Source organism: Mercenaria mercenaria, chromosome 14 (genome assembly GCF_021730395.1).
Source record: "Mercenaria mercenaria strain notata chromosome 14, MADL_Memer_1, whole genome shotgun sequence".
Classification (NCBI taxonomy): Eukaryota; Metazoa; Mollusca; class Bivalvia; order Venerida; family Veneridae; genus Mercenaria; species Mercenaria mercenaria.
In genome coordinates this window covers 18,265,010-18,278,014 of record NC_069374.1, presented here as the reverse complement: position 1 = coordinate 18,278,014, position 13,005 = coordinate 18,265,010, and positions in this window count along the sequence as shown.

Sequence of the window (13,005 nt, the reverse complement as noted above, 5' to 3'; positions counted from 1 at the left end):
TAGAGTACCTAAATTGCCTCCATTTTCTGGTGAGAGCAAAGATGATTGTGCCTTTGATTTATGGAAGTATGAGATCAACTGTTTGATTAGGAATAGGGTCTATCCTGAACATATTTTACTCGAATCTATCAGGATGAGTTTAAAAGGCAAGGCCCGTACTGTTCTTCTTCATCTTGGAGAGAGTGCATCTGCCCAAGATATTTTAACTGAACTTGAAGGCATCTATGGAAATGTCTCCAGCAGTGAAAAGCTAAAGGAGAAGTTTTACTGTGCTCAACAGGAACCTTCAGAATCTATAGCAGACTATAGTCTGAGGTTGGAGCAACTTTTATCCAAATCTACCCTAAAGTTTGATCTGACTACTAAAAATGAAATGTTATGTGGTAGATTATGGGCAGGCCTTTTTGATAAAGAGCTGCGGAATGCCTCTAGATACAAGTTTGAGAGCATCCATGACTATGGAGTATGCGGGAACTTAGACAGATGGAGCAGGATTTACATGTTGGTAGAAAGGGCCCTCTTGTATCACCTCCTCCCGTTGCCAAACAAGAAGCAGCTCCGCCTCAGATGAAGCCTCCTGAACCCCAGAAGCCTCCAGATTCTTCAGTGCAGCCTGCTACTCAGTTCATGTCATCTGTGGAGAACAAACTTCTTCAACAATTACAAGATTTGAATACCCAGATGAAGCAGTTGAACACAAGAGTGGGAACTGTGGAGAAGGAGCTTAAGAATCTGAAGAAATCCAGGAACTACCAGGGTGGTTACCATGACAGAAATAAATGGGGTGACAGGAATAAAGAAGAAGGGTCTTCTAAAGAGGCTAAACAGAAGGCTGATAAGAAGGAAGAGGACAAACAGAAGCCTTTAAACCACAAGGGACCTTCCCAGTAGGGCCAAATGAAGGTCATCCTATATCTACAGGCCCCAAACTTGCACCTTTGGTAGGTCATGCCAATGAGGTAGAAGTCCTCATTAATGACACTTCTTGTAAAGGACTGCTTGATTCTGGAAGTATGGTTTCTTCTATTTCTGAATCCTTTTATTCTTCACTAGATCCCAAGCCAGAACTTCACAGTCTTACAGATTTTAGTTTAGATATTTCTAGTGCAAATGGTTCTTCTGTTCCTTACATTGGCTATGTCATTGTAGACATTGGTATACCCAAGGTTGACATAGATCCTATTTCTGTTCCAATCTTGATAGTCCAGGATACTACTTATTCTTCTTCAGTGTCTGTAATTGTAGGTACTAATGTTTTGATTTTTTTTCAAAACTTCAGCACATAGTAGTCAGGTTCCAGTGGAATGGAGTGATATTTTTTCTGTTTTATCTTCTGTACATTGTCTTCCTGTCAGATGTTTAGGAGATACCAACATACAGATCCCACCTTTTGAGACTCGTACTGTTATGGGCAAGGTTCGTAATGTCGGAGAGATGTCAGAAGCAGTCACTGAAAGTATTGATAATTCAGCTACATTGTCTGTTTATCCAAACTTGGTTCGTGAGAAACCTTCCAGTTCTTTTTGCAGGATTCCTGTCAGAATGTGTAACATGTCTGTACACCCTGTGGTTATTAAACCTAATTCTCTTCTATGTCGTCTGCAAGATGTTGATGTTGTTAGAAGAATAGACCCCTTTGAATGTTCTGCAGCAAAGTCCCATAATGCAGACAAGTCACTTGAAGACTTAGGTATTTCTGTTCCCACTGATGTTCTTACGGTGGATGAGCATAGTAAGGCCAAGGATTTTTTCTCTAGTTGGAAGCATATTTTTTCATCAGGTCCAACAGATTTTGGATGCACCAATATTGTAGAGCATGGTATTGAGCTCACAGACTCCACTCCTTTCAAGGAACATTATCGACGTATCCCTCCTGGAATGTATGAAGAGGTCCGAGAACATCTTAAGGACATGCTAGAAGCTGGTGCTATCAGGGAATCTAAAAGTCCGTTTTCATCTAATGTTGTTCTTGTACGAAAAAAGGACAGATCTTTGAGATTCTGCATAGATTATCGCCGCTTGAATTTTCGGACGATTAAGGACGCCTATGACCTTCCCAGGATTTAGGAGACCATTGACAGCTTAGCTGGTGCCAAGTATTTCTCCAAACTCGACTTGAGATCAGGATACTGGCAAGTTGCCATGAAGGAAGCTGACAAGAACAAGACAGCATTCTCGGTCGGGCCTCTTGGATTCTTTGAGTGCAATCGCATGGGATTCGGACTAACCAACGCCCCCGCCACCTTTCAGCGTCTGATGGAGCGTGCTATGGGAGATCTGAACCTTACAGAATGTCTCATTTATCTGGACGTTGTGATTGTATTTTCAAAGTCCAAAGAGGAACACTTCCAGCGTCTTACATCAGTTTTTCAGCGGTTGGAAAAGGCTGGTCTCAAACTCAAAGGATCCAAGTGCGAATTTTTCCGTACCAGTGTCAAGTATTTAGGCCATATGGTCAGCGAAATGGGAGTAGAGACGGACCCAGAGAAGATAGCTGTTTTGAAGAATTGGCCTGTTCCGAAGTCCATCAAGGAATTAAGGAGCTTCTTAGGATTTTCAGGGTATTACAGGAGGTATATCGAAGGATTTTCTCAACTAGCCAAGCCTTTGAATGACTTGCTAGTTGGCCATCCTACCAATAAAGCCAGTACTTCCAAGAAGAAACCAACATCTTGGAGTTGGGGTCCTGAGCAGCAGTCAGCCTTTGATTCTCTTCTTGAACGCCTTAGTACTCCACCCATCCTAGCTTATGCTGATTTTAGCAAGCCATTTCTGCTCAATGTTGATGCCAGTGGTGTTGGCTTAGGTGCTGTATTATACCAGGTTCAGGAAGGCAAGGAGAGAGTTATTGCTTTTGCCAGTCGTGGGTTAAGACCGAATGAACGGAATTATCCCGCACACAAGCTTGAGTTTTTAGCACTCAAATGGGCTGTCACAGATAAATTCAAGGATTATCTTTATGGCAGTTCTTTCAAAGTCCGTACGGATAATAACCCATTGACCTATGTTCTGTCTACTGCTAAACTAGATGCAACTTCCCATCGTTGGTTAGCTTCTTTAGCTAATTTTGATTTTGAAATTAGCTATAGGAGTGGTAAATCCAATGTTGATACCGATACTCTTTCACGGTTACAGTCTTCTGCTGAATCCTCTACTGTCATATTTTCTGACGCTGTTAAGGCACTTTGCCTCGGGACTTTAGTTTCCCCTCAGGAATTCCCTCTTTTTGAATGTAATTCCTTTTCTCGGACAGTTCTTGAGCATGCTGATGCAGATGGAGATGTACCGTTTGACACACATTTCAGCGACATCGATTGGGCTTTAGAGCAGAGTAAAGACACCACCCTAGCACGTGTGATTAAGCTGGTTCAGACAGTTCGCAAACCCACCAGACGTCTTTGTTCTCTAGAGGATCCTCTTGTCAGACAGTTTTTCAGATAATGGCCAAATTTATTTGTTAGGGATCACATCCTTTATCGCAAAGGTGTTGTTTCTGGTCATTCAGTTAACCAACTTGTACTTCCAGAGGTTTTCCGTGAAGTGGCTTTCACAGGCTTACATGATGACGCTGGTCATCAGGGTCGTGAGGGAACTTGTAGCCTTTTAAAATCTAGGTTCTTTTGGCCAGGTTTGGAACAGTTTGTTGAATTACGTGTTAGAAATTGTCCTCGTTGTATTTGTCGGAAGACCCCAGGTAAAGTTTCTGCTGGTTTAGTCCCTGTGGAATCTTCTTATCCACTCGAACTCGTTTGTATGGATTTTCTGTCTTTAGAAATGTCCGCGGGCGGGTATGAAAATGTACTGGTCATCACTGACCATTTCACCCGTTTCGCTCAAGCCATACCCACGAGGAATCAGACTGCCCGTACTACAGCCAAAGTCCTTTTTGAGCATTTTATCTGCCATTATGGCTTTCCAGCTCGCCTTTTCTTTTTTTTTTTTTCAAGTTACCCAGACATGATGGGCTGATTTCAAGATGGCTATATGAACTGAATATTGGGTAGTGATAATAATTAAGACTTCTGATACTATATGGGTGTGATATTGGAATATTTATGGTAATGAATGTTATGTTAGTCTCACCAACACTAAACTGTCTGTGAATCTAAATGCTGAGCTGTGATTCTGTTACTCAGTGACTGTGACAGCACAACCAGGTACTACAGAGGTACTGTATACACAAATCATTCTGAAAAAAAGAAATCCCAGAAGAGAACACACGTTAGCCCGTATCATTTTACATGAAGGGTGACACGCGCCCTGTGTAGCTGCGTTTGCTATAGGTAAAGTGCCTTTGAACGTGTTTATCATGAAAATGGCGCTATAGAAAGCTGGTATAATAATAATAATAATGATATGATATATAATAGAATGCAAAGGATGTAAGAAGATTGACGTATTGCCGATGTCTACGTTTTTCATAAACAGCTGATAATTCGTCTTATGGTAAGAAGTTGTATATGTTTCGTATGACTTTATTGAGTGTACAAAAATAACAGAGTATGACTGGTGAACGCTACGCCGCTTTAATGTATTACTCAAAAAAGTTCTGCACACACGGATGTTTCGGGTGACTATATCTTTTATTATATGACACACAACAAGCATGAATATACCAGATTAAACTTTAATCAAAGCTTAACAAAGAACTGAACACGAAAATAAAATCCAAATATCTGTTCTTGAGTAATCCAAAAAAGCAGTTCCCAAGGGTCCTCTGTCAAAAATGGTTAAATCACTGCTTTACTACCAAACACTAATAATGCCTATATCCTCCACGCTGAATGTGACACTCTGCTTGATACCGCTGATTAAGACGAACAACAGTACTCCGGTGGATTCCAAATATCGTTGCAACATCCTGGGGTCGCATACCAACTTGTAAATGTCCCAGGGCACGAGCCCAGTCTTCATTAGTTAGTCGTCTTAACGGACGCCATGGCAGTACATTAGCCATTACTGTGACAGTGGCCAAACTTTGAATATGGATCGCAAGTTTATTTTCTTTTATAAAATTCATTTTACAAACAAAGTAATTAAGTTAGTAGGTGTTTGATTGATCAACAATAGAATAAATTACTCATATTCAGGACTTTGTCTGTGTGTATGGTCAGTGTGTGAGGAAAGAATGCAAGCAAGACTATTCTGAGCACTTTTCAAATTTACTGCTAATTTTGCCATTTTTGAAGGCTTACCCCCAGTGCATATTAACTGTTATAACATATTCATTTATGTATCGATTTTTATTCTGTTTCGACCAGTGTCCTTGTAACAGATATCTGTTGACTATGGTAAATCCAAAAATGCATGTATTTTTTTAATTTGCGCTATAATGAAAACATCCAGCTGTGCAGGACTTTTTACCGAGTTTATATATTCACCCTACAGCTTTAACAACATTTTGCAGCGTCAAAAAAAAACTAGTTTGCTAATTACTGTTGGCACTTTAGTTAGCATGAGTAACATGTGGCTTTCATGCCATTTATGTTTTAGTTAAAGTAATTATTTTACTGAATTATTTTGTCTCTTACCTGAGTTTCTGTCCATAAATATGTATAGTTTAAGAGGATCACACTAAACGGTCGACGTAACGGCCATATTTGAGAAAATCTTTGCCATAATGTCAGTATTGCGCAGGTACACGTTTAACTAACAAGTGGCTGATAACGATAAGTTGTCGCTTAACCGAATAAATGTCAATTGTTTTAAAACTATAGATGTTTAAAAATAATGTTAAAGAAACGTTCAATTTTATTTTTTTTCTGTCAAGTTAGTAAATGCATTGTTGTTGTTTTTCACGATTTATCTAAAAAATATTATCATAAGTTCTTCTGCAGACGTAAATACACAAAAACTAATTAAACGACATATCAATGTTTTCGCAATTGCGTAGCAGGTGTTATACTGTAGTGCAGGTTGCTCGAGAGATACGTTGCCGCTTCCATGAAACTGAGTTACGTAGCTATAATGCATATCGAGGCAATACGTTAACACCAGAACGTCGGAAAAAACGCGTCATTTGGTGTTGTCGTCATCATCTGTGATGGACGCAGCGTCAATGGCAATGTGACTTGTTCACGGATGAGTCACGTTTCTGCTTGGATATGCCGGTGGCAAGGAGGGAGTGTTATGGCATGGGGCGGGATCTCATGGAACTATAGGATACACCTCATTGTCGTCCGCGGAAGTCTTACGGCACGGCGTTACGTCGATGGTATGCTGCAACTGCAACCATTGCTTGCTTATTACCCCGACGTCACTTTGTTCCAGCAAGATAACGCAAGACAACACTTTTCCAGACTGACCTCTGAATTCCTGGCAACTAACAACGTTAACATGTTACAATGACATGCGTTTCACCGGACCTCAGTCCAATTGAGAACTTGTGGAAACAACTTGGTCGCAGGGTCTACAATAGCGGTATTCCCATGTCAAGCTTTACCTTTAGACAGGTATGTTTAATTGTTAAATGTCTACTGATCTATGATTCGGGTTTGCTATGAATTATATGGATGTTTAACACCTCTAATTACCTGTAAAAGTATAATTATATAATCACGGCTTTATATGTACTCTATAAATCCACCCGCTTATCTTAATAGGTAGAGCACATATCTACGGATCGCGGGGTCGTGAGTTCGATCCCCAGGCGGGCCGTATGTTCTCCGTGACGATTTGATAAAAGACATTGTGTCTAAAATCATTTGTCCTCCACCTCAATTCATGTAAGGAAGTTGGCAGTTACTTGCGGAGAATAGGTTTGTATTGGTACAGAATCCAGGAACACTAGCTGGGTTAACTGCCCGCCGTTACACAACTGAAAAAAAGAACTGTTGAAAAACGGCGTTAAACCCAAAACAAACAACAGAACATGTAGTATATCTATGGGCATAGAAGTCAAACTATGTTGGAGTACACAAAATGTATTACTATCGGCTCTAAATTTAACGTTCATGTGTTTTATTCGTCTTAAAATTATACTACAATTGTTACACGGAAAACACATCCGATTGTTGTAACTACGACATTGTCCATTTAATTATTTACTATACTACATTTACATAGCTCTCTTTTCATGCACATGTACACGTTCAAAAGTACTTTCGAGAATAAACTGCAAACAATATAAAGTTAACAATTACACCTTCAACACAATCAAAAATGCATTTCATTGTCACAGAATTCATGTAAAACAAGACAAACATATACATATTTGAAAAAGTATATGTACGTGGCAAAATACTGTTATACGCTGTGATATAAAAAATAAATAAAATGTATCAGTCAGGTTACGAAATGGTGTACAAAGAAGTGTTTGTTTTTCTTGCTGCCAGCGTGTCAGCTTCCTTGATCTTGGGTTCTAAACTTTCGGAACAACATTTGATATATTGGGGAAGGTTCACTTTATTTGCGAGGATTAAAGTTCGCGAGGAGAGGGACCGCGCGAATATAGCGAAAAATTAAACCATCGCGAACATTTCTGCTTTAACAGTATATTACTAAATACAATGATACAATATATAAATCTTACAATTGTACTACATTGGTAGAAATGCTTTCAAAAAAGGCTGCAACAGAAGTCAAAACCCAGAGAAGAAACATATTACCAGGGGTCTGTGGTTACCACTTTATTTCATCTCTAAAGCTTAGACAACTATTCTTGCCCTATTAAACTATTCTATCAGACAGATCTTTTTTACCTATCTCATCAACTATTTTAGGGGCCGTGTGGCGGCCGCTAAAGTTACCCCCTTTCTGGTCATCTGGGGTCATCGAATCATTCAAAATCTATGTATTAAAATTCTGCTTCGGCCCTGCTACGGGACGTCATGGGTGTTGCACTTTCCATTACTTCTGGTGAAAAGACCCAATTAATCCGAGTCTGCCATAGATTGCTTGGTTGCATTCTTTGCTACAAAATGATCCTCTCAAACATTTTATTCACTATCAAAGCAGCAAATTTAAAGTGCCGTTCGGTGGACGTAAAACGTCTCCCTGTACTTGAATTCAGTGTTGTTATACATTCTGGTCTTTTGGGATAATGGAGTCTATTCAATATCTATGTAATAATCCATGTAATAAAATTCCACTTTAACCGGTGCTAAGGGGGCATGTGGGGTGTTGCCCTTTCAATTGCCTCTCATGAACAGACTCAACTAAACCGAGTCTGCCATACATTGCTTGGTTGCATTCTTTTTTGCTTCCAGCGGATTTTCTTACAGATTTTATTTGCTGTAGGGATAGTCTGGCTAAAACGGGTTTTATACACTGTACTTGTCAGAAGTTAGATGTCACTGTAATGTAAACAGTATAAACAAGATACATGCCTTAACTGTAGTAACGATTAAAAGTTATAATTTTAATGATGTTGTTCTTTAAGCTTCGCCTGAATGTTATATGTACATGATGTATGAAAATTCATTTCAGATTAAAGTTTTAAAGCATAGCTGAATTTACCAATGCTCATTCTATTAGTTTATAATTTAAAACATGAAAAAATGTAATTGTTTAGAATTCAGTACTATAGGTAAAAAGAGATAAAAAGTATACGATCCTTAAAATAGGTTTATGAGAATATAAATTTAGTTTTTAAGACAGAGTGTCTTAACTTATAAATATATGATTATTCAGATACTTGAATCAATAAAAGAGCAGATATACGACTATGTGCTTACGTTTTTAAAGAGGACCATAAATACTTGATTGTACATTATAACAGCTTTAAAACAGTTTAATGAAATTGCAATCGTTATCTTATGTAAATATTGCATTTGTACCCCCTAAAAATTATAAACACATATAAAGTAATTTACTTAACAAAACTTATTAAGTCTATCCTTTAGAAGCATAAAACACAATCAAGCAGATGATGTCGGACTCGGTTCGACTTAGTCTGCTTAATGAGATGTATTTATCTTCATTTAAATCTCTTCCACATACACCTGTAAAACAAAATTATGATATTAAAGTAACAAGTATATAGCCATTCTATACAGAATTATAAGAGACTATTCACAATTACAGGTTATACACAATTATCTTATCTTTAAATCACTTTATTGTTAAAACAGCCACAATGATAAATTAAAGACCCACCACGACCTAGTGACCTACTTTTTCCTCCCACATGAACTACTTGCAAATTATTCTGATAATATTTGTATAATAAGTTCATCAACACCGCAAGCTTTACTCGACTTTGCATCTTCAACAGCCGTCTAAACCTCTATAACACTTTATTGAAAAAAGAAAAATGTTCACTGTCGACAGATGTGTTATTAGCTACAGTTGAGGTGTTAGTCAATCTATGGCTAAATAGGGAGCTATAATCTGACTTCCACTTATCTAACAAATCTGATAATTGATTGGAAATGTTATAATATCAAAAACTGCTTCCATTGATAGACTTCCGAAAACGAACAAGGTCCACATTACAATAATTTAAAAGTTCCTGTTTCACTCCAGGAGAACTACGTTCCAACGTAAGTCAAGTCTCATCGATATCATGTGACATACCTCAACGATGAAGCTACGGTATCGCTTCGAATGACCTTGTTGATTCACTTATTATGTGTAATTAAGCATATATTTTACGTTTTCATAACTGAAAAGATAAGTTTGATGTGTAGAAGATATATTAGCTATTTGCAGCATTTTGCAAGATACAACGAACTAGTTACAAATACACATATATAAGCTACATAAATGTTGCAAGGCCGCAACGATAACATACATTATGTGACAACGTCTCACATACAGTGTTGCAAAGTCTCAGCATCATAATTACCATTTGAACTTGTAGAAAATTACACTTATTAGATAGTACGTACATGCGTACGCCGGTAATCAATACTGTATAGATAATCAGGATCGTAAAAAAAACAAAGAAAAATATCAAACAGGGAGTGCCACGCACCAAAAGCGCAGCCTCCTCAAAACGAACCCCCCGTAAAGCATTACTTCAAGAACTTTCCACATAAATTAGTTATTTCGTACAAATGTTTTCGACACCATGTGCAGGCGTATTGCTCATTTTTTCCGCATATAATAATTATTATTACTACGCCGTGCAAATGTATTAGGAACCTGAGACGTCATAACTCGTAACCATACAAGGCGCAAGTGCCCTCAGGACGGATATTTCTGTCGAGTTCGTAAACACATAACTGATTTTTTTCTTGCATATCGTATAAAAATTAGCGTTTCATTCTGACAGATCATTTTTGTTGCATGCCGTATTTTACAAATAACAACAGAAAAAAAGCAATTAGAAACACTTCATTTGCAGTACTCATTCTTATGGCAGAGCATGCACCCACAGCGCGGGAAATGAACGCCCGTAAGCCGAAGTGACGTCATTACATTCAAATGAAGCACAATAACAAAGTTCCACTTTAGTTTTATCGTTTAAAGCGTAACGGTATGTTCTTTCCGTAAAATAACGTATTTCAGACCGACAAAAATACTACATGTAAATAGGACGAAGAGAAGGTCTCAAGGTACATGATATTGTCTAAGTTCACATATACAATACCATATAATATCAAAGCAGCACAAGTTGTCATAACCAGCACGAGAGCCATCGCATGGGGTGCCAGATGGGTTTTGCAGGCATTGGTAAAGTCGACGGAAAGGCCAGTCCGGTGTATTTTTTTCTTATTAAGTATCTAAAATTATTTCAATTGAGTTTCAATGGACTGCGATCGTGCAATATTTTTCCTTATTATATACGTTACTATAAATAGTAACAAAAAGCCGTTTAAAACAGTCATCATAGTACGGCTTCTGTTTATGTATCCATAATGGCGCAGAGCGCCTCTGGCGCCATAACCATGACGGCCCCGGGTAACCACAACGTCAGCGCGTTTTGATGTTGACGATATGAAGCAACATTATTTAAGGCGATTGAAAGGTCGCTGAATCAGATCGATTGTCAAATATTGATGGCATTGTTGATAAAAAGCAAAACAAATAATTCTTTTAGGTGTTTGGAAAATATATAAAATGAAAATACCAAAATAAATATGAAGTGAACGTATATGATAAAAAAAGTCAATAAACGGCTGGTTGTGCCTTCTAGCCGCAATGGCACACCTAGTTTCATAATGGTCCTCGGAATAAAGCCCTTGGGCGATTATAACACTAGACGTGTCATTATGGCAAGAAAGCACAACCCAGTCGTATATTAACTTCGTAGCAATTCTTCATGAAATGATTTTCTTTTACAACCCTAAATTATGCTTTATGTAAGAAAGTACAACTATCAAGGCATTTGATTTTATACAACATGTAGCCTCTTATCCAAATGGTATAGAAACAGAAAACCCCCAGTAAATGCTTGAACAAATGAAAAATGCACTTTAAACTTTTCTTACACGATTATAGGTACACGTGTAATAAACAGGTAAATAGATGGGAGAACGGTGTCTTTTAGTGATAATGGCCCTAAAAGAAAATAATAGCTCTCGGGCTATTATCACCTTGGCAGGGCCATTATTACGCAAAGGCACCATTCTCCCATACATTAGACTGTACATATTGCGGACAACGCTTTCATATCGGAGAGTAATGTTTTCTAAACGTTTCAATGGAAAGAATCGCGTGATGTACATGACGTCCACGCGCACGTTGCGACATCTATTTGACGTTTCAACTTGCGGAAAATATGAATGCGCGTCAGCTTGATTTGTTTATTAGATTTTGGGAGAAATTCTTCTCGTATTTTTCCTGTTTTTCGTACCAGAAAGAAAATTTAGACATAAAGTAATTACTTGATAGTAGGTATGTAATAAAAACGTTATCAACTTTGTATGTGGATATATGCACTCGTTCTTTCGCGGATAATATTGCGCTCCTAAAGTCCCGCAATATTACTGCTGCAGAACAAGTGCATTATATCCACATACAAAGTCAATAACCTATAAATATTGACGTTTTAGTTTTATTTCGGGTGCGTGTCGTCAATTGTGACGTCAGTTTCATGGATGTCGTCATGTTTTTAAGTTCTTTAACTAGGACATTTTCAGTTCCACTTGGGTTAAAGAACAATTTTTTTATCATTGATATAATGAATAATACACACGTAGTAATTATAAAAAGATTTTTAGATTTGCATCGATAAATAAGCATTCATTCTTCATAAAGTCGCGCAATATTTCTCTATTTCCGCTGCAGAACGCGTGCATATACCTAGATACAAATCTAATAACCTACAATTACATGCTTACTTCAGGTTTCTTAGTTGCGTTCTGTGCTTCAAAAGAATCTTTTTACAGACTTGTAAACAATAGTATAAGTCAACTCCGCGCTACCCCGTACATATTGCTAGTAAGATATCTTGGGGAAACCGTCAAATGATAATAAAAGAAACGGATAAAAAAATACTAGTACATATGTACATACTTTGAACAAAATCTGATTTTCAGTCACAGACTTGCTGGAACATTTCACTCGAATATAAGTAATGTTTAGCCGCAAGACTTCGATGAGTGTCAGTAACGCTTACCTATGTCGCGTTTAGAGTTAGTAACATCATCGGTTAGAATGAGGAACATGATATTGAATAAATATTGCCTGTTTATGATAAAGCAGTTGGAGTAATATATTTCTAACATTATAACTGGCATTGCCTTTAATCGATAATTGACTGTCAGTAAGTATTGCTGTTGAAAAATGTAGTATATTTGTTTTATTCTGGAAAATAGCAAAATGCTTCTATTTTCTAAATAACAGACAACTGTTTTTAAAATTTAAATGTTTTGATAAATTTATGCGATTACTTTTAGAACCTGAATACATGTCCAAGTCAAGACATAAGTAAATATCATAAAAGTAATTGCTGTATATGAAAATAATATAAGCCGTGTCATATTGAGCGATACGGTAACCAGAAGTCGTTGAAATATGTCACATGATATCGTTGAGACATGACTTACGTTGGAACGTAGTTCTCCCGGAGTGTGTTTAGTGAAAACCAATACAGACGCTTTGACCGCTTGACTTCTT